This window comes from Lathyrus oleraceus, chromosome 6, assembly GCF_024323335.1.
Source record: "Lathyrus oleraceus cultivar Zhongwan6 chromosome 6, CAAS_Psat_ZW6_1.0, whole genome shotgun sequence".
NCBI classification, from domain to species: domain Eukaryota; kingdom Viridiplantae; phylum Streptophyta; class Magnoliopsida; order Fabales; family Fabaceae; genus Lathyrus; species Lathyrus oleraceus.
Window position 1 is genome coordinate 273,476,635 of NC_066584.1, and position 21,768 is coordinate 273,498,402.

Genomic DNA, 21,768 nt, shown 5'->3' on the forward strand with positions numbered 1-21,768 from the left:
AACTTCGTCGCATGAGATAAAGGAGTGATAAAATAACCATTGATAACGAAGCGATACCAAGAAGGAGATACGTAAGAAGGATGGTGAATCCTCCAAATAACAATGGAGAACAACTCCCCCGTTCTCCAGGGGAGACTACGCCCGCAATATCTGTGTCCAAAGCAATTCCATCCACGACGAGTACGACGACCATATCATCGAGTGCTCACAGTGGACTAATTTTATCTCCTGTGAGAACGAAGGGTCAATAGGTTACCCCTTCTCCAGTATGATCTAGCGTATTCGGGCCCTATGTGACTGGATTTACAATGCCTTTAAATGGTCGAGAATAGCCATATGGCATGCCAACTTCGATGATGGCAAGTTTACACAATACGACAACAACATTCACTGACCCAGTGGTGAATACATTTTCGCCTGTGCAAGGGTCTGGATGTGCTTTTAATAATATGGGTCTAATCAATCCACCCCCATGGATGGGATTTTCTACCCAACAAATGCCCAATGTCACTACAAACTTTGTAGCAGTTTTGAGGCAGCAAATGGACGAAAGTAACCATGATATGACCCATATGCTTTCCCAACATATGGGCACCATATTCAATCCCTTTATTCAAAACACCACCCAAATGAACTAACAATTGGCAGTGCAGATGACTCGACTTGTATATTTTTTGGAGTTCTGCAAGTGCCTCGACAATTTCAAAGGGAATTGGTGATAGGAAACCAAGGAGCAGTCCTTGAGGAAGATCCTACCATTAACCAGCAAAATGCACCCCGTGTGGATGGGGTAAATCATGAAGTCTGAGTCAAACCTTCCAGGGTCGAACAGCCAATGCCAATCCCAAGGGAGAGGGACCCAAAGGTGGTAATGGTTAATAGGAATCAAGACGTTGACGAGGTCATACATCAGGTTTTATATGATGGTATGGCAGGAGATAACAATTTGGCTGTCATGGTCGAAAGGATTATGGCGCGAAATGGGGTGAATGTTGGCCTTCATAGGCCAAATTATAGCTCCCCATTGTCTGACTATATCTTGCAAACTGAATTGCCTAGGGGATTAAAAGTCCCAAAATTTATAAATTTTTTAGGAGATATTAGTGAATCGACTATCAAACATGTGGCGAGATATCTAACCGAAGAAGAAGACCTTGCAAATAACGAAAACTTAAGGATAAAATACTTTTCTAGTTCGCTCATTAAAAAAGACTTCACATGGTTCACTACACTCCGAGCGAGTTCGATTCATGATTGGAATCGTCTAGAAAGAATATGTTCCATGAACAATTTTACATAGAGACAGTCGAAGATTAGCCTGAAAAAATTGGTTAGTATTAAGCGTAAATGTTTTGAGCAAATTGATGACTATCTTAATAGGTTCTATTTTCTAAAGGCAATGTGTTTCACACAGGTGCCTAAACATGAATTGGTCTAAATGGTTGCTGGTGGTTTAGATTCTTCCATCAGAAAGAAATTAGACACCCAATATTTGAGGGATATAGCTCAGTTAGCCGATAGAGTTCGACAGGCAGAGCGTTTGAAGGCTGAAAAAGCCATAGTAACTAAGAATAATAGGACATAGATGAAGATGATTAGGAAACGTATAGTGACCCCTTAGGTTTTGACGAAAGCGAAATCGACTTGGCCGAACTAAAACAAGGGTCACTCTATTCTTGCAAGGTTCTTGCACCTTCAAATGGGAAATATCTCATCGAACCAGAAAAGAATGATAAATTCCCTAAGAAGACATACACCTTCGACGTCACCAAGTGTAACGGGATTTTCGACTTGCTAGTCAAAGATGGTGAAATGATAGTGCCTCCTGGCGCTAAAATACCTTTGTTAGAACAACGAAAGAAACGAGGTTTTTATAAATATCACAATTTTCAAGGCCATGAAACCTCACAACGTTTCTATTTCAGGGATTTGGTGCATAATTCTATTAAGGACGGAAGGCTGGGATTTGGGGACAAGACGAAGTCCCAGATGAAGATCGACTCAGACCCCCTCCAGGTGGCAGATGCCCACTATACTGAACTGACCATTATCAACATGGTCGAAGCATCTGAAGGCTGTAACGAAAACACCAAGATGGTCGAAACCACCGAGGGTTTCAAGAAAGAGAATGACAAAACTGAGGCTACTGGGGGCCTTAGGATAAAATTGGAGAAGCTGAAGATTATTAATGGCACCAATCTCAAAGCCAACATGGTCGAGGTGAGTAGAGAGAGGGAAAATGATGAAGAGAATACTCGACAAAGAGAAGAGCAAGTGAGGGTGGCTTGAAGGAGAATAGCGACCCAAAGCGCAGCGGAAATTAAAATTTTCTCCTTGAGAGATCCTTACGAATGGTCATGATCAGTGATAGAATATTTACCTCTTGTGACGGTTGAAACCTTTGGTGCGGATCTCTTGTGACGATCAAAACCTTTGATGCAAATCCACGAAGCGATCACGAACGTTGAACGATGACAACGTCTCTACTCAGTCCACACGAACGGGTTCCTTCAATCTCAGTGCTAGCTGGTACGAATGAAGGCTTTGAGTGAGAGAGAGAGAGTGATAGAAAACGAAAATAATGTAACCGCAAATTTTTGCTTCTGCACAAGGGTTCTATTTATAGAACCACTTGTGTGGGCTTCAAGCTAAAAGCCCACTTAAGTGTATTTTGGCCCATATCTTATAATATGCCCAAAATCACTTAAGCTCATGGTACCTTACCATATTTCGTATTCTACTCAAGTACACCGTACCTTACGATGTTCTATAATTCACTTAAGGGCACCGTACCTTACGGTATTCCTTAGTTACTCTCTCTCTCATCAATCCGTCCTTTGTGTGTGACCCTGTAGGTTTTCGCGACGTTGGCAATTATATTAAATCACACATTTAATATAATAAACAGTGAGCGGTATCTAGCAACACATCACTACTACCCAAGACACGAAAATGTCATGTGATCTGACAATTCCTTCTGTGATAATAATTATGTGTATAATTACCCTTTTGCCCTTATGTCTATATTGAACACAAGGCATAGACCGTGTCATCCTTGTCCAGTTCAATATTGGGCCCATAGACATTTATCCTGTTATGCAGGATGGGCAAATTCCATCTAGGTCACTCATGTCCCTTAGCATGCTTCGTGGAGTACCCATCAACTGTCTTTATGGTTATCCAGTTACGGACAACGTTGGATCAGCAATAAAGCACTCGACTCTACATCTAGGGTCCATAGTGGTTTCAGGTCGAAGAGTGGAATACACTATTATCACCATGAGAATAACTTATGACACCTTGCATAACTTTCTATATAGTATTCTCATAGCGGGTCAATCCGGTATAAATATTACTCCTAATATTCATACCTATGTTTAAGACTTGATAACTCTTTATCCATGATCCATGAGATGTGATCATCAGTCTACAAACATAATAGTCTTAATGCTTAATGTTATCCCACTTCACACTAAAGCTCGACTACGGATACTTTAGGAATAGTGTCCTTATGTTTAATGTGTTCTCATGATTAAGTCACACTTAATACATTAAACGGACTATCTATTCCAGGGACTTTATTAATCAACCATAATAAAGAGAATGCCTTTTATTATTCGATACAAGTACCAAAATGTATTGGCCTCTAGGGCTTACACCAACATGGCTTACCCCAAGAGTGATAAAAGCCTAGTGGAGTTCCTCCATCGCTTCCAGAAAAATAAGTCTGAGGTCATGTTGTGCCCTAGATGCAGTTCAATTTTTGACAAGAAAGCTGCAGAAAACATCGAGAGAGTTCGAAGGGCTAGTTACAGAAGGAATTGGCGAGACACTCACATTCACTTCACTTTCGACAAGAGGGGAGTCCTTCGAAGGATGGAGCAAGGAGGTTCAAGTCTTCATCCAAATAGGTCAACTACCTTCAAACCAATTGTTGATGCACCTAGAGGAAAATGGGTAAGGCCTACTGAAAAGAGAGAAAGAGGCCAGGAGAAGTGGCAAAGTTTTGAGGTTGGTCGAGCCTTTTCGATAGCCTATTGAAGGGAGTTTCAAGCATCAAAATAACAAGCTTATAGATTTGAAAAATACAAGGGTAAGAATCCCATATCCAGGTCACAATGGTGAAGGCAGCAAAGGAGGAGAAAGGCAGAGAGAGAGAGAGGGACCAACGAAAAGGCAATGGTTGAATCTAGTTCCAACTAGCCTCCAGAGAAAAACAGAGTTGAAGAAAAAAGGCCAGTGGAGAAAAAATTGAAACGAAAGTGCACACACCAGGTGTTTGATGAAATGTTTGAATTAAAAATGAATGAGTATGAAATATTTTTTAATATCCACACACTCAAACAAGAGACACAATCACGACAACACATAAAGATGAGAAGATAATCCAAAAACAAGTAAGAATTTGGAACTTTTGTGACTTAGGGTGAAAAGAGGGTTTTTGAAAGAGCATGACGGAAAAATAAGATGAGTGGAAGAGATTTGAGGAAAATGTGAATAAAGATGAAATGGGTTGAGAGAGACAAACAAGATTTAATGAGATTCAATGATTTTTATGAGATGAGATGAAGCTTGGAGACTTGAGAGCTTTGGGTGCATGAATGTGAAATGAAGATTTTTTTTACCAAAAAGAGAATATGAGTCGACCTCTGAGTTAATGTACCAACCTGTTAAGGTTATGTGTCGGCACATACTGAAGCTTTTAATCAAGAATATAAAAATTAATTCTACAAGTCGACATATCCACGGATGTGTCGACACATCCCAAAAATAATATATGTCGTAACATTATTTCAAAATCAATCAATTTCTGGTAGACGAAAGAAGTTCAACCAACATTTTTCAATGGAAAATTTTCAAGAGGATTAAATTGACCAAAGTCTAATTTAAATTCTTGTATTTTTTATTTTATTTTGTTGTTGCTTTGGTATTTTTACAAATATCAATATGAATAATAGTCTTGTTGTAATAATCTAGTGGTTTAAGAATATTTTATGTAAAATTTTAGGAATATCATATTTAGTAGGTGATTTTGATAGTATATAAACTGAGTGTGATTCAGTTTCTAAATAGATTCTGATTGTAATCATTTTATCTGAAAGTTAGTTACAAATTCAGTTACAATCTCTCTCTCTCTCTCTCTCTCTCTCTCTCTCTCTCTCTCTCTCTCTCTCTCTCTCTATATATATATATATATATATATATATATATATATATATATATATATATATATATATATATATATATTCTTCCATCACCTTCTTCATCTTCAACCTTGTGCTCCAACAATTAATATCTAGACCTACAGTTCAGATTCAGAACGAGAAACACGGGTGTACGTGAGACATGTGTGATTGATTTTATTTCTGAAATTCATAGTGAATTGAAGTTCGAAATTAAAACAGAATCACATTTCTTGATTATGAGGGATTGGGAAACATGGGTCTTAGTGAGATTTGAGTGAATATGCACAAGAATAAATATGAACAGTGGAAACGGTAGCGTGAACACAAAGCTTATAGTCTTTGATGGAAAAAATTAGAATCAATGGATGATTCAGATGCCTGTGTTGTTTGGCGCTCAAGATGTTCTTGATCTCGTCAATGACAGTTACACAGTTGTTGCAGCTGAAGCACAAAGAAACACGCATAGAGAAACGATGAAAAAGGATCATAAGGCTTTGTTTTATATCCATCAGTGTATGGATATGAATGTGTTTGAGAAAACCGTTGATTCAACGACAGTGAAGGCTGCATGGGAGACACTGGTACAAGGCTGTGATGGTGATGAATCAGTGAAGAAGGTGAAGCTTCAGTCTCTATGTAATCAATATGAGAATATCAACATGAAGAACAATGAAAAGGTACCTGATTACATCTCTAGAGTGATTCTGATCATAAATGAGATGAAATGTTCTAGAGAGACTCTCTTTGAACAAGTAATCATTGAAAAGATACTAAGATCATTTACCCCTCAGTTTGATTACATTATTGTAGAAATTGAATACTCTAAGGACTTTAGCACCATGAGAATTGAAGAGTTGCAGAGTAGTCTGGAGGCACAAGAGTTGTGTATGACTGAGAGAAACTATGAAAGAGAGGTAGAGCAGGATCTTAAATCATCTTCTAATAAGAAGAGTCAAAAGAAGTCTTAGTTAGAGGCCAAGAAGAGAAATGACGGTGGTTATCATAAGTCTGAAGTCTCCAACTCTAATGAGAAGAAACATCATAAGGGAAATGAGAAGTTTGACAATAAGAAGGTTCAATGTTACTGTTGTAAGAAGTTTGGCCGCTTTGTTGCTGATTGTTGGTCAAACAAGAAAAGGAAATCAAAAGAAGCAAACATAGCCACAGGAGAGTATGATGATGAACTTGTGCTATTGATGACTTTTAAATCTAATGCTGGATATTTGATAGACTGATGGCATATGGACACTAGCTTCTCAAATCACCTAACTGGAAACAAACAATGGGTGATTAATTTTGACTCTAGAAAGAGGATAAAGATCAAATGTGCTGATGATAAGTATTTGAATTCTGAAGGAATGGGAAATGTCAAAGTCATAGTGAAGAATGGAAAAATTGTTCTGATCAAGGATGTTTGGTATGTTCTTGGCATGAAAAGCAATCGAATGAGTGTAGGTCAGCTAATTGAGAAAGGTTTCTCATTTACTATGAAGGACAATCTCTTGAAGTTGTATGACTCTGATCATAAGCTAATTATGCAGTCTAAATATGGAAGCAACAAAACATTCAAGGTGAATGTGGAAACAACTAAAATTAAATGCCTCAGCGAAGAAGGCGTTGAAGGTAACCGTGAGTTGTGGCACAAGATATTTGGGTATTTTAACTTCACAAGCTTAGGGTATCTAGGATCTAAGAAGCTGGTACATGGCATTCCTATGATTGTGAAGCATGAGAAGTCATGTGAGATATGCATAAAAGGCAAGCAACCTAGATTTCCATTTGCATTAGAAGTGGATCCAAGAGAAAAACATGCTTTGGGAGTAATGCATTATGATGTATGTGGACCATTTGAAGTACCTTCACTTTGAGGAAACAAGTACTTTGTGTCATTCGTGGATGAGTTAACAAGAATGACATGGGTATCACTCATCAAGTTTAAGAATAAGGTGTTCGCTGAGTTTCAGAAGTTCAAGATAAAGGCTGGAAAACAGAGTGGTAAGAAGTTGAGAATTCTCAGAACTGATGGTGGAGGTGAATGCAACTCTACAGAGTTTAAAAAATACTGTGAGGAGAATGGAATTGAGCATGCGGTTACAACTATATATAATCCATAGCATAATGGTCTTATTGAAAGAAGAAACATAACTTTGCTTGATATGACCAAGAGCATGTTGAAGGAGAAAAAGCTCCCTCACACCTTGTAACGAGAAGATGTTGCCACTGTAGCATATGTACTCAACAAGTGTCCAACCAAGAAGCTGAAGTAAATGATTCCTTTTGAGAAGTGGACTAGAGATAAGAAAAGTGTGAGCCATCTGAAGGTGTTTGGTTCAGTTTGTTATAAAAATGTCATAGATGCTAAGAGAAGGAAGTTTGATGACATAAGTAGAGTCATGTTACTTTTAGGGTACCACAATACAGGTGCTTATAAGCTCTATTGTCCTTGAAGGTGAGAAAAATACACAAGAATGGGGGGGGGGGATGAATTGTTATATAAATTCTTTTTCGCTTCTGATGAACAACTTCAGAATCTGAACAAGTTTAGAGTTTGATATCATAATGTTAGTAGCAGTGGAATAAGTAGAGTTCAGAAGCAAGTAGTAAATCAACACACATAATTTATCCTTGTTCCTCTCCTAAAGTGAGAATTATTCAATCCCCTTGTCCAATAATATATTTTCACTATAATCAATCCTGATTACAACTTTGCTCAATCAAACCAAAAACAGACTTCAACTGCTCAATCAATCCAGAAAGAGACTTCCGCTCAAGCAATCCTGCAAGAGACTTCTGCTCAATCACACTAGAAAGAGACTTCATTGCTCAAGCACACATGCATGAGACTTCACTACTCAAGCAACATTTCAAGAGACTTCCTCTAATTTAAACAAATAGTTTAGTAGTAAAGATTACAACTATACTTTGATACATAATCAAAAGTATATAAGTATTACAACAACTACAATGTTTCTTAACACTTAAGATTTCTATGATATACAAATATAAGAAATCTTAAGAGCTTGTACAAATAAACAGATGAAACTTTAGCTCAAAGTTTGTACTCAATGCATTATATTAGATTATGTTGTTGTCGTTAACCTTCCCTCAAATCTTCAGCTCCCTTTTATAGAGGTAGAAAAAGAGTCGTTGGAAAGTTGTTTGCACATGTGATCTTTTGAAATGCAGCAGCTCCAAGAGAGAGACGTTGGAAGAAAAATCTTGTTAAGATCTTCAACAAAAATATAATAGAATAGCCCACTGCACCTTTATCATCCTAGGTAAAAATAAAATAAGGGAGCGAACTAGCGAAATCACATTAGTTTTTCTTGAGCCTTGCACTAAGGGACTATAGTTGACTTTTTCTCTAAGTCTGGTGTTGACAAGATAAGTTTGTTATGGAGATAGAGTATGGACCAGAAGATGAGAACCTTAAGCTATGGTTTCCAGAGTCTGAGCTATCACCAGAGGCAGAAGAACTATGATCAGAGTCTGGACCTTCAGAAGTTGAAACACCACATTCAGATTTTGATCCTTCAGAGTCATTAAATTTTAATCCATCAGAATCTGAGACATTCAGCTTGTCAACAAATGCTTTCAGTAGGATCAATTCTGAGTAGACTTTAAGATTTATGATCATGTACACTTGAACATATGTTAGTATACCCAATTATTTTTTAAGTACTTTGTTATCATCAAAACCCAAGGCATATGAATAAATCCTTTTCCAACTGTCTTGTCACCAACAAAGTTGAACTCAACAGAGATGTCATTGTGAAGGAAACAAAAGCATGTGATTGGAACAAGTATCAATCCAACTCTGGTGCAGGGTTAACATCTAAGTTGACTTATAAAGATATTCATACGCTGAAGGAGAATATGCCTCTGAAGGAGATTCTGCCTCTGAAGATGAGTCAGAGTCTGAAGGTGACTCTGATGCTGGAGGAGAGTCTGAAGGCGAGTCTAACTCTTAAGGTGAATATGATTCTAATCCAGATTCTAATAATGACCCAGACTCTGGTGGTAATCATGCCTTTGAAGGTGGTCATGCCTCAGAAGGTGGACCAACCTCTAAAGGTAGTCCAACATCTGATATTTTTCCAGCATCTGAAGAAGATTCTAAACAAGTCTAGAGACCACAAACAATCACCAAGAAGATTTGTAGAGTTTGATATGTTGCAAGATACTGAGATAGACTTTGAAGGGAAGTTCATTCAGTGTGACATGTTGGTATAATCTGAACTAGTTAGTACTGAAGAAACTCTTAATAAGAAAGTGTGGCTGAAGTCCATGAAAGAATAACTTGAGGCTATAGAAAGAAACAAGACTTAAAAGTTGATTTAGCTTTCAAAGAACAAGAAAATCATCAGTATGAGATGGGTTTATAAGTTGAAAATGAAGCCAAATGGATCAATTGGCAAACACAAAGCAAAGTTAGTAGCTAGATAATTTCTACATAAATTTTGATTAGATTACTTTGAGGTGTTTGCACCTGTAGTTAGATATGAAACAATCAGATTGGTGATTGCTATAGTTGCTAATAGAAATCGACATTTGATACATTTAGATGTGAAATATGCATTTCTGAATGGTCTTTTACAAGAGGAAGTTTATGTGTCACAACCTCCTGAATTTATGAAAAAGAATCAGGAAGGGATGGTGTACAAGTTTCATAAAGCCTTGTATGGACTAAAACAAACTCCTAGAGTTTGGAATCTGAAAATTGATTATTTTTCAAGCTTTGAGGATTCAGAAAATATGAGATTGAGTATGATGTTTATATTCAACATACATCTGATAACAATATAATTCTTGTGTGTCTCTATGTTGATGACATATTGCTAATATTGAGGTATTCATACGAGATAGCTAAGTTCAAGAAGGTGTTGATGAATGAGTTTGAGATGACTGATCTAGGAAATATGGTATATTTTATAGGGATGGAGATGTTGTACTATGATAAAAGTATAATTTTACATCAGTTGAAGTATGAACTTGAGATTTTGAAGAGATTTGAGCTACTAAATTGCAAGTCTGTAATCACACATGCTGAAACAAATCACAAGTTGGATTATGATGTTAAGGGTGTGATATAGATGCTACAACTTTCAAACAGTTGGTAGGATCATTGAGATATCTCTGTAATATCAGACCTGACATTTTCTATGCATTTAAATGGTGAGTATGTTTATGAACAAACCAAAGTGGTCACGTTACGAAGTTGTTATCAGGATACTGAGGTATATTAAGGGGACTCTGAAGTATGGAGTTTTGTTCCCTTCTGACGCTAAATCTGATTCATAGCTTATATGGTATTTAGACTTTGATTGGTGTATAGACAGAGTTGACATAAGAAGTACTTCTGGATATTTTTTCAAGTATCTGGGAGGTTCTATTTCTTGGTGCTCCAAGAAGTAACCAATGGTTGCATTGTTAACCTGTGAAACTAAGTACATTGCATGTGCTTTGTTTGTTTGTCAAACTGTTTGAATTATGAATTTGTTGCAGAATATGAAGATCATTGTGAGCAAGCCTGTGAAGTTGATGATTGACAACAAATCAGCTATAAGTCTTACCAAGAATTTATTGTTGCATTAAAGGAGCAAAGCCATTGATACAAAGTTTAACTTTATGAGAAATCAAGTTCAGAGTGGAGTGTTAGAAGTTGTTCATTGTAGCACTCAAAAACAGATGGCAGATATGCTGACTAAGGCTATTAAGACTGAACAATTTATTCATTTGAAAGATGAAATTGGTATTGTCGATTTTAATTAGCTGAATATAAATTAAATGATGATGTTAGTTGTAATTCAAATTCATTTAAGTTACATTTATAGTTAATTTGCATTACATTTAGTAGGTGGTTCTGATAGTATATAAACTGTGTGTGATTAAGTTTGTAAATAGATTCTGATTGAAATCATTTTATTTGAAAGTTAGTTATAAGTCCAGTTACAATTTTTTTTCTCTCTCTTCTCTTCAACCTTATGCTCCAACAATTTTCACCTTCTAGCAAATGTTCATTGATTTTTTTCTATGTATAATGTCATAAATAATTTAATTTTAAATAAGTCTTGGTTCCCGTAAATATTTCTTCCGTATTTTTAGTCTTCCAAAAAGTTATTCTCTAAAATGTGTTCCATTAGCAAATTTGATATTAACTAAAGTAATTAAACGTAACACTTTATAAATAGACAAAATAAAATATATATTTTTGTGTTTTAGAATGAATGAATGATCTAATTGATAATTTTATACGGACTAAAAAAAAAGAATACATAAATAAAAAAAAGAATATTTTTATTAAAATAACATTATTATATATTAGAAATGATGAAAGTAAAAAAATGCATTAGAAATTAAAATGAATCTTTTATTTTAATTTTAATTTTATTTTAAATAAATCATTTATTATGGGACGGAATGAATAATGTATTTATTGTGATAGTTACTGTACCATAAGTATTTGAGTTTTATAAATATCTTATATTTTATTTTTAATCATTTATATATAGTGTCACATGTGTAATTTTAACAACGATACTCAAACTTGTTGACAAGAAAAATATTTAGAGGGTTATTATTTGATAAAAATTTTAAATGGACTAAAAATAAAAGTGATATATTTAACTTAAAAATTCATTATCTCATTTAATCTATTTCTCTATTATAATAAATAATTTTAAAATAAAATGTAAAAAAAATTCCAATTATGTTCTATAAAACATTACTAAAAAGGAACTAATGAAGTAGTACTAAAGATTTATTGATAATTTGTCACCCTATGGGAAGAAAAGAATAGTTTATAGTATTGCTTAGCCAAAAAAAGCAAGCTCTGGCTTTGTCTTTTACACGAATACAAAATGTTAGAAGTTGATAGGTTAAACTCATTATTTATATGAAAGTTTAAAAGCTTTGAGTGGGTCATCACAAGTCCACACACTACACACATAGCATAATGCCCACTATATATCCTTTCCTATGGCTTAGGAGACCCCAACAACACCCAACATTGAAATGGGTGGAATCATAGACTGCAACATTGCAATGGAGCAGTGCATAATGTACAATATTATTGGGATTGGGATGTGTTGTGTGTACAGAAAATAGCTATAGGTAGGAACCCACCATAACCCACTTTCTCTTGATTCTTTCTTTGCTTAGGAATTCACACTCCACCATCACTATACCATATGTGTAATCGCTCTCAAACATGCTTTGTCTTTGTCTTTTATCACATTATTTTATTTCATGGTGTAATAACCAACATGTATTGCCCATAACACCACATATATATCTACTCATTCATCCTTAATCCACTAATATTAGTTCAATTAGTTTAATGTAATTAAAATAGTTTGCTTATTTTCCATAACCATATCTTCATGCCCAAACAAAATCAGCCCATGCTTCTCATTAGGTGGTAAAATATATTTCTCCGTTTTATTTTTTTTCTCATAACAAATCAAGTTTTTAGGTCTAAGTCCGTCTTATCTCGTATTTTTTCGGACGTGGATATTAATATAAAATTTTACAATTATTAAATTTAAAATATATAATATCCGCATGTTTATCCTATCTCATTCTATTTTTTTTGAGACGGATTCCGCACTATCTTTTTTTTCGAAATGATACATTGCAATCTGTATTTCTTATAAAATAAAATAACTTTTTTCTTTACTTTTTTATAACAAAAATAATATTTTCTATATGAAAGTAATGATTTGGTGCATTAAATGTACTGGGGATCTTGTGAGAGCATGCAACCAAAATAGTTTAAAAAAGACTCATTATTATATGCTTTGTTATATGACAATTATGGTCCTCACTACTAACTCTATTTAAAATCATGTGAAAAGATGTTGTACTATTTCTTTTCCCTTTGGACTGTAAAACCATTATAGTCGGTGGTCCCCTCGCTGTCCAATGTATAGTGGCCTCAAGCATAAAATCAAGAACTTGTTTCTTGGGTCAAAGATAAAATTCGGTGTACTTGAATTATTATTTTTATTATAGAGGTGTACTTGAACTCGATCTAGTGATTCTTTATATCAAAAAATAAAATAAAATTGTGAGGGATTACTTACTCTTATTTTTATGTCTCCAACTTGTACAGAGAAAATAGTAATTAAAAAAATTGTTTTTTTTTTTAAAATAATCACTTTTTAAATTTAAATATTAAAATAATTATTTTTTCAAAAAAATTATTAAAATAACAATTTTTCTCAACTAATGCGGCAGTTGAACTGACGCATCCAATTACCTTTCAAATGAGACGTCATTGGAGTTAACGCATGCTTGCAATGTCAATGCATGTAGGAGCCCATACATCTGACGCATGCATGTGTGCTTGTGAGTGTGCACCACATGCATCATTGGCGCATGCATGTGTAATGTGTGTGTGGCACCTAGGGCATTGGCGTATGCATGTGTAATGTGTGTGTGGCACCTAGGACATTGACGCATGCATGCATGTGTTCATCTATAAATACACTGCGCATCTCCCATATTTTTTCACACAGCTTCTTACCCTCCTTTCATTTTTCTTCATTTTCCTTCAATCTCCTTCAATTTTGTTTTCTTTAACCATGTATGAATACATTCACAAGAGAAATGTCCATTTAATCTTTTCAGCAGTGCAACCTCCGATAAATATTCGACTTTGGAATATAGAATCATTCGAACGTCTTAATCGGACGTTGAATCGTTGGTTAGATGGAGAAATTGTAGAGGATGAAAGGATTAGAAGAATTCAATGGCTTGAGTCCACGTTTAACCAAAATGGAGAAATTCGTGTATGGGTGAATATTAAGACTGACAGAGACATTCACAAGATGATGTATACTATGTTCAAAATTAATTTGATGGTTGTAATCGCATAGTTATAGTAATGGTATTTTATTTATTGTAGTTTATTGTGTTGTTGTTTATGTATTTCTTGTGTGTTATATGTGTTGTATTTATTTGTGATGGTGTTTTCTCACAAAGTTATCATATGAAATAAATGTTGTTTTTAATATAAAGCATAGAGTTACAATTAAAATTATCTTGTTGTGCTTGTTTCAACACTGGGGCAGTTAGTACTGTAGGTGTTTAATTGGCTGCATTATATGGTAAAATACTAGCTGGTTACAAATGTCTTGACTGATGTCATGACATGGTATGTATGTGTGACTACATTGTAGGTTAGAATATCTAACTGTACTCTGATGTCTTGACTGATGTCATGACACACTTGAGTAGTTACTGCAGGATTAGCTAACACAGGATTTATTGAATGTCAAACTGGATGCTGTGACATTCATACCTGTCAACAGATACTAAGGAATAGAACAGCTGGTGTTCTGTTAGAACTTAGTATTTATTTCCAGTCTGGTTATCAAGGAAAGACCAGACCTGGCATAAGGCCTACTGACTGAATGTCAAATTGGATGTTATGACATTCATCATTGACAGCAGCTACTGAACATTAGACAGAGTGGTGTTCTGCTATACTTCAGCATGTAACTTAGTTTGTTCTTCAAGAGAATAACAGAACTAACTTAAGGCCAAATGTGTAAATGTTAAGTTGGACACTTTAACATTTATTAATGTAAGCTGTTACTGTAGTATGGTCATTTTGATCATGTACAGGTCAGCAAAATTGTACAGTCTATTTTCTGGAAAAACAGACTCAGCATATGGACCTTGATGTCAAGCTGAATGTCGTGACATTCATTCCTGACAGCATATGCTATATTGTAGGTTGTTCAGTTTTCTGTTTTAGCTTTTCTTGGTCTATTCTTCAGGAAGTCAACAGCTTAGAGAAAAACCAGGAAACCAACAACCAAGTTACATTTAATGAACCTAACAAATAGCATATTTGTTAGTAACCTAAATGTTGAATTTATGGGAACTCGTGTGACCTTAAATTCAGGAGAATACAGGTGCAAAAGCCCAGGTACTGCAATATAAAAAGGAAGGCGTTCCTTCATTCAGTTTCGGGGATTTTGAGGCGTGAAGATTAAGTGTGTCCATCATACTTCACTGCTGTATTTTTGTGAGTCTTGTATTAGACATATCTTGTAAGCCAAGCCATTGTCACGTTGATGATTGTTTTGGTATAGGGTGTTCATTGAGTTGTAAGTGTTGTGTCACTCAAAGCTTTTAAGCGTGAGTGCTGTGTATCTTGATTAAAGCTGTGAAGCACAATCAAGAGTTGTTTGAAGTGTGACTTCAAATTGTCTTTAATATTGATTAAAGGTAGTAATCACTGAGGTGATTGAGGGGGAGTGAGTAGGAACTCTGATCTTAGTGTAAGATTGAAATTGCATTGGATAGGGATTAAGTGATAAGTTGTAAACGGGTGAGTTTAGCTTTGAATTGATACTACTAATAGTGGATTTCCTCCCTGGCTTGGTAGCCCCCAGATGTAGGTCATGTTGGACTGAACTGGGTAAACAATCACTTGTGTTATTTACTGCACTTACGTTTAAGTTCTGCATAATTCCTGTCTGTGCAGAATTGGATGTCATAACAACCCGTGTGACATCTAAAGTATGATAACTAGAATTTCAATTGGCATCAAAGCAGGCACCCTGCCTGTGAATTTCTGGGTGAGATCTAGGGAAGTTACTTTCTAGTACCATGGACAAGGATATAGGACACTCAAACAAACCACCCATGTTGGATGGCTCTAATTATGATGACTGGAAGCCTCGTATGATAGCCTTCTTAAGGTCTCTAGACAGCAAAGTCTGGAGAGCTGTCAACAAAGGATGGGAACATCCAATGAAGACAGGTGAAGATGGAGTCAGTGTGCAGATTCCTGAAGAAGAGTGGGACAAGCAGCAAGAGGCATTAGCTCTTGGGATACCCTCAAGGTAACTCATGAAGGTACTTCCAAGGTGAAGATGTCCAAACTTCAGATGCTGACCACCAAGTTTGAAAATCTGAGGATGAAAGAGGATGAGACTATTCATGACTTTCACATGAATATTCTTGAAATTGCAAACACCTCTGGTGGACTAGGTGAGAAAATGGCTGAAGAGAAACTTGTAAGAAAGATTCTCAGGTCCTTGCCTAAGAGATTTGCTATGAAGGTCACAGCCATAGAGGAGGCGCAGGACATCTGCAATATGAAGGTGGATGAGCTCATTGGTTCTCTCCAAACCTTTGAAATGGGCTTGTGTGAGAATGCTGAAAAGAAGAACAAAAGCATAGCTTTTGTATCTAATGCTGAAGAGGAGTCAGAAGCAGGATATACTGAAGGTGATGAAAGTATATCAGAAGCCTTAGCCATGCTTAGGAGACAGTTCAACAAGTTCGTGAAGAAGATTGATCAAAGAGGGAGACCTAATGTCAAGAACATCCCGTCTGACATCAGGAAAAGATCAACTTCTGAAGAAAAGTTCAACCAAGGCAAGGGAATCCAGTGTCATGGTTGTGAAGGGTATGGACACGTCAGAGCTGAATGTCCTACTTATCTCAAGATGAAACAGAAGGGGCTAACTATCACATGGTCTGAAGGAGATTCTGAAAGTGAATCTGAAGGAGAATCTGCCAAACATGTCACTGCACTAACCAGTGTTTGTGCCTCTGATGATGACTCAAGTGCAGATGAACTGACCTTTGATGAACTTGCTGCAGCCTATAAGAAGCTGTGTACCACCAGTGCAGAAGTGCGTGCACAAGGAGAAAAGCAGAAGAACCTCATCAAGGAACTGGAAGATGAGAGACAGAAGCAACTGTCTGTCATAGAGGGTCTAAATGGTGAGATAGCCCTGCTGACCTCCAAGCTGAATCAGATGACCAAATCCATCAGAATGATGAATAAGGGAACTGACATCTTGGAAGAGATACTAAAGGTGGGACAGCAGTCTGGAACCAAATCTGGCCTAGGATTTGGGAAAAGATCCTCAGCTGAACACAAACGCCCAAAGGCAAAAGTTCAGAAGTTCAAGCGGAAGTCAAAGCCAATGTCTCAACATCGAGGAACTAGGATGAATGATCATCAGAAGAGGAAATACCAGGAGTGGAGGTGTCACCACTGTGGTAGGCTTGGTCATATAAAAGCCTTCTGCTACTGGATTCATGGTTTCCCTAACCAAGCCACGCATGTCAGGCCTAAGGATAAACCATATAAGTGCTATGTTCCCATCAAGAAGCAACAATGGTATGCTAGGATAGCACACACTGCTCTAAGGGCTTCTACCAGAGAAGACTGGTACTTTGACAGTGGATGCTCAAGACATATGACTGGTATGGAAAATCTACTGGTGGATATTCAACCTCACACTACCAGCTATATGACCTTTGGTGATGGTGCCAAAGGTAAAATAAAAGGTGTGGGTAAGCTGGACTGCTCTGGAGTTCCAAAACTGAATAATGTGCTGTTAGTAAGAGGACTAACTGCAAACCTCATCAGCATAAGTCAGCTGTGTGATCAAGGGTTTCATGTTCAGTTTACTAAGGAGCTTTGCATTGTGGCTAATGGTGACAATCAGGAAGTTATGAGAGGAACCAGGTCCAAAGATAACTGTTATCTGTGGGAACCTAAAGTCTCTAACTTTTCTACAATATGCTCCTCAACCAAGGAAGAACAGGAGGTGAAGATGTGGCATAGACGTCTTGGACATCTCCACTTAAGGGGAAGGAAGAAGATTATATCCAAGGAAGCAGTCAAAGGGATCCCAAAGCTGCTTATTGATGAAGGAAGAGTCTGTGGTGAATGCCAGGTGGGCAAGCAAACCAAGATGTCACATCCGAAGCTGGGACATCCTACAACTTCCAGAGTTCTGGAACTGTTGCATATGGACTTAATGGGACCTATGCAGGTTGAAAGTCTTGGTGGGAAGAGATATGCCTACGTGGTGGTTGATGACCATTCCAGATACACGTGGATAAGCTTCATCAGAGAGAAGTCAGATACATTTGATGTCTTCAAAGACCTGTGCATCAGACTTCAAAGGGAAAAAGACAGTTGTGTGGTCCGAATTAGGAGTGATCATGGTACGGAGTTCAAGAATTCCAAGTTTGATGAGTTTTGCTCGTCTGAAGGAATAAGTCATGAGTTCTCCTCCCCTATAACTCCCCAGCAGAATGGGATAGTTGAAAGAAAAAATAGAACTATTCAAGAATCTGCCAGAGCAATGATTCATGCAAAGAAGCTCCCCATGCACTTTTGGGCTGAAGCAATGAATACCGCATGCTATGTTCACAACAGAGTCACCTTGAGAAAAGGAACCTCCTCCACTCTGTATGAAATATGGAAAGGCAGAAAACCTACTGTGAAGTACTTTCATATCTTTGGAAGTAAATGCTACATTCTCACAGATCGTGAACAGAGAAGGAAGCTAGATCCGAAAAGTGATGAGGGTATATTTCTGGGATACTCCACTAACAGCAGAGCCTACAGAGTGTTCAACTACAGGACCAATGTCCTGATGGAATCCATAAATGTTATTGTGGACGATAAAGAGGAAGGAACCGATGTCATGGAGGATGTTGAAACATTCCTTGACAGTTCAACTGACATTCCAGTCAAGTCTGAAGAAGTAGAGGAACCTCCTCCTGAATGTGAAGTAGATGCAACCACCAAAGTGCCATCTATCAGAATTCAGAAAGACCACCCTAAGGATCTTATCATAGGGGATCCCAATAGTGGTGTGACTACCAGGTCACGGGGAATAAGCTCAAATTCCTGCTTTGTATCCAAGGTTGAACCAAAAAATGTGAAAGAAGCCCTGACTGACGAATACTGGATCATTTCCATGCAAGAGGAACTTGAGCAGTTCAAAAGGAATGAAGTATGGGAGCTAGTTCCAAGACCTGAAGGGACCAACATCATTGGTACCAAGTGGATCTACAAAAACAAATCTGATGAGAAAGGAGTAATTACTAGGAATAAGGCAAGACTAGTGGCTCAAGGATACACTCAAGTTGAAGGGGTAGATTTTGATGAGACATTTGCTCCTGTGGCTAGGCTTGAGTCCATCAGATTGCTGTTAGGGGTAGCATGCATCCTGAAGTTTAAACTATTCCAAATGGATGTGAACAGTGCATTCTTGAATGGCTACTTGAATGAAGAAGTCTTTGTGGAACAACCTAAAGGGTTCTGTGATCCTAACCAACCTAAGCATGTATACAAGTTGAGGAAAGCCTTGTATGGGTTGAAACAAGCACCTAGAGCATGGTATGAAAGGTTGACCGAATTTCTGACCTCAAATGGATACAGAAAAGGTGGAATAGATAAAACCTTGTTTGTGAAGGATGAAGATGGAAAAATCATGATTGCTCAAATCTGTGTGGATGATATAGTCTTTGGTGGAATGTCAAAACAAATGGTTCAACAATTTGTTCACCAGATGCAATCTGAGTTTGAAATGAGTCTAGTTGGAGAACTGACCTATTTCCTTGGAATGCAAGTAAACCAAATGGAGGACTCTATGTTTCTCTCCCAAAGCAAGTATGCCAAGAACATAGTTAAGAAGTTTGGTATGGATAATGCTAGGCACAAGAGGACTCCTGCGCCTACTCATCTGAAGTTAACCAAAGATGATGGAGGGCCTGGTGTTGATCAATGCTTGTATAGAAGCATGATAGGAAGCCTACTTTACCTAACTGCAAGTAGACCTGACATTTCTTATGCAGTTGGAGTATGTGCTAGATACCAAGCAGAGCCTAAGGTGAGCCACTTGAATCAAGTCAAAAGGATTCTCAAGTACATCAATGGGACTTGTGACTATGGGATGCTGTATTCACATGGGTCTGAACCTGTCCTATCTGGGTACTGTGATGCTGACTGGGCTGGGAGTGCTGATGACAGAAAAAGCACATCAGGTGGATGTTTCTTCTTAGGAGACAATCCCATATCTTGGTTCAGCAAGAAGCAGAATTGTGTTTCTCTGTCCACTGCAGAGGCTGAATACATAGCTGCTGGAAGCAGTTGTTCCCAACTGGTTTGGATGAAACAGATGCTCACTGAGTACAATGTCACTCAAAATGTCATGACATTGTTCTGTGATAATCTCAGTGCCATCAATATCTCCAAGAATCCCATCCAACACAGCAGGACCAAACATATTGACATTAGGCACCACTTCATCAGAGATCTGGTGGAAGACAAGGTGATCACTTTGGTACATGTAGCCACGGAGCTTCAACTGGCTGACATATTTACAAAGGCTCTGGATGCTACTTAGTTTGAAAACTTAAGGAGCAAACTGGGAATATGTCTCTCTGAGACCTTATAGCAACCACTGATGTTTGGGATGTATTGTTTAATATCTCTGCCTATTAAACAATTGGTACTATGCTCTGATTGTTCAACAGATCACAGCTATGCTACTTGCAACAAGTGTGGCTACAAGAGGGTAAGGAGACACCCTACCGTGAGAAGGCCAATGTACCTGCAGGAGTTCAAGGATGCTGTTCATGCAGGAGTGGTTCTGGATGTCAGAAACAAAATCATGGCATCTGATATGGTGGTACCTACTGTAAAGCAAAAGTGGGTGATTACTTGATCAAAGCTGTGAAGCAAGATCAAGTGGATGCTAATTTGGTTGAAACTGTGGAGTAAAACCAAGTCTGTAACTCTGTCATTATTCTCTGGTTTTGTTGTTGGCTTTGGCAACATTTTTGACAAAAAGGGGGAGTAATAACCACCACCCCTGACAAACAGAGTGGGTCTCTACAACAGACTCTCGTGACAGATTCCCTCCTCTGCAACTGCTGTGTGTTGAAGTTTAAATTTTAGATTTAACTTCTGTATGTGTGCTGCTTCCATGTGTGTGAGTGTGCTGCCACTCTGAGTGTATTAGCTAGTATTATTTCCTGCTAGGTGTGTGATTCCGCTGCTATGAACTCTGTTATGGGGATCAAAGTATTTTAGCCAAAAATTTGCCAAAGGGGGAGTTTGTAGGTGTTTAATTGGCTGCATTATATGGTAAAACACTAGCTGGTTACAAATGTCTTGACTGATGTCATGACATGGTATGTATGTGTGACTACATTGTAGGTTAGAATATCTAACTGTACTCTGATGTCTTGACTGATGTCATGACACACTTGAGTAGTTACTGCAGGATTAGCTAACACAGGATTTATTGAATGTCAAACTGGATGCTGTGACATTCATACCTGTCAACAGATACTAAGGAATAGAACAGCTGGTGTTCTGTTAGAACTTAGTATTTATTTCCAGTCTGGTTATCAAGGAAAGACCAGACCTGGCATAAGGCCTACTGACTGAATGTCAAATTGGATGTTATGACATTCATCATTGACAGCAGCTACTGAACATTAGACAGAGTGGTGTTCTGCTATACTTCAGCATGTAACTTAGTTTGTTCTTCAAGAGAATAACAGAACTAACTTAAGGCCAAATGTGTAAATGTTAAGTTGGACACTTTAACATTTATTAATGTAAGTTGTTACTGTAGTATGGTCATTTTGATCATGTACAGGTCAGCAAAATTGTACAGTCTGTTTTCTGGAAAAACAGACTCAGCATATGGACCTTGATGTCAAGCTGAATGTCGTGACATTCATTCCTGACAGCATATGCTATATTGTAGGTTGTTCAGTTTTCTGTTTTAGCTTTTCT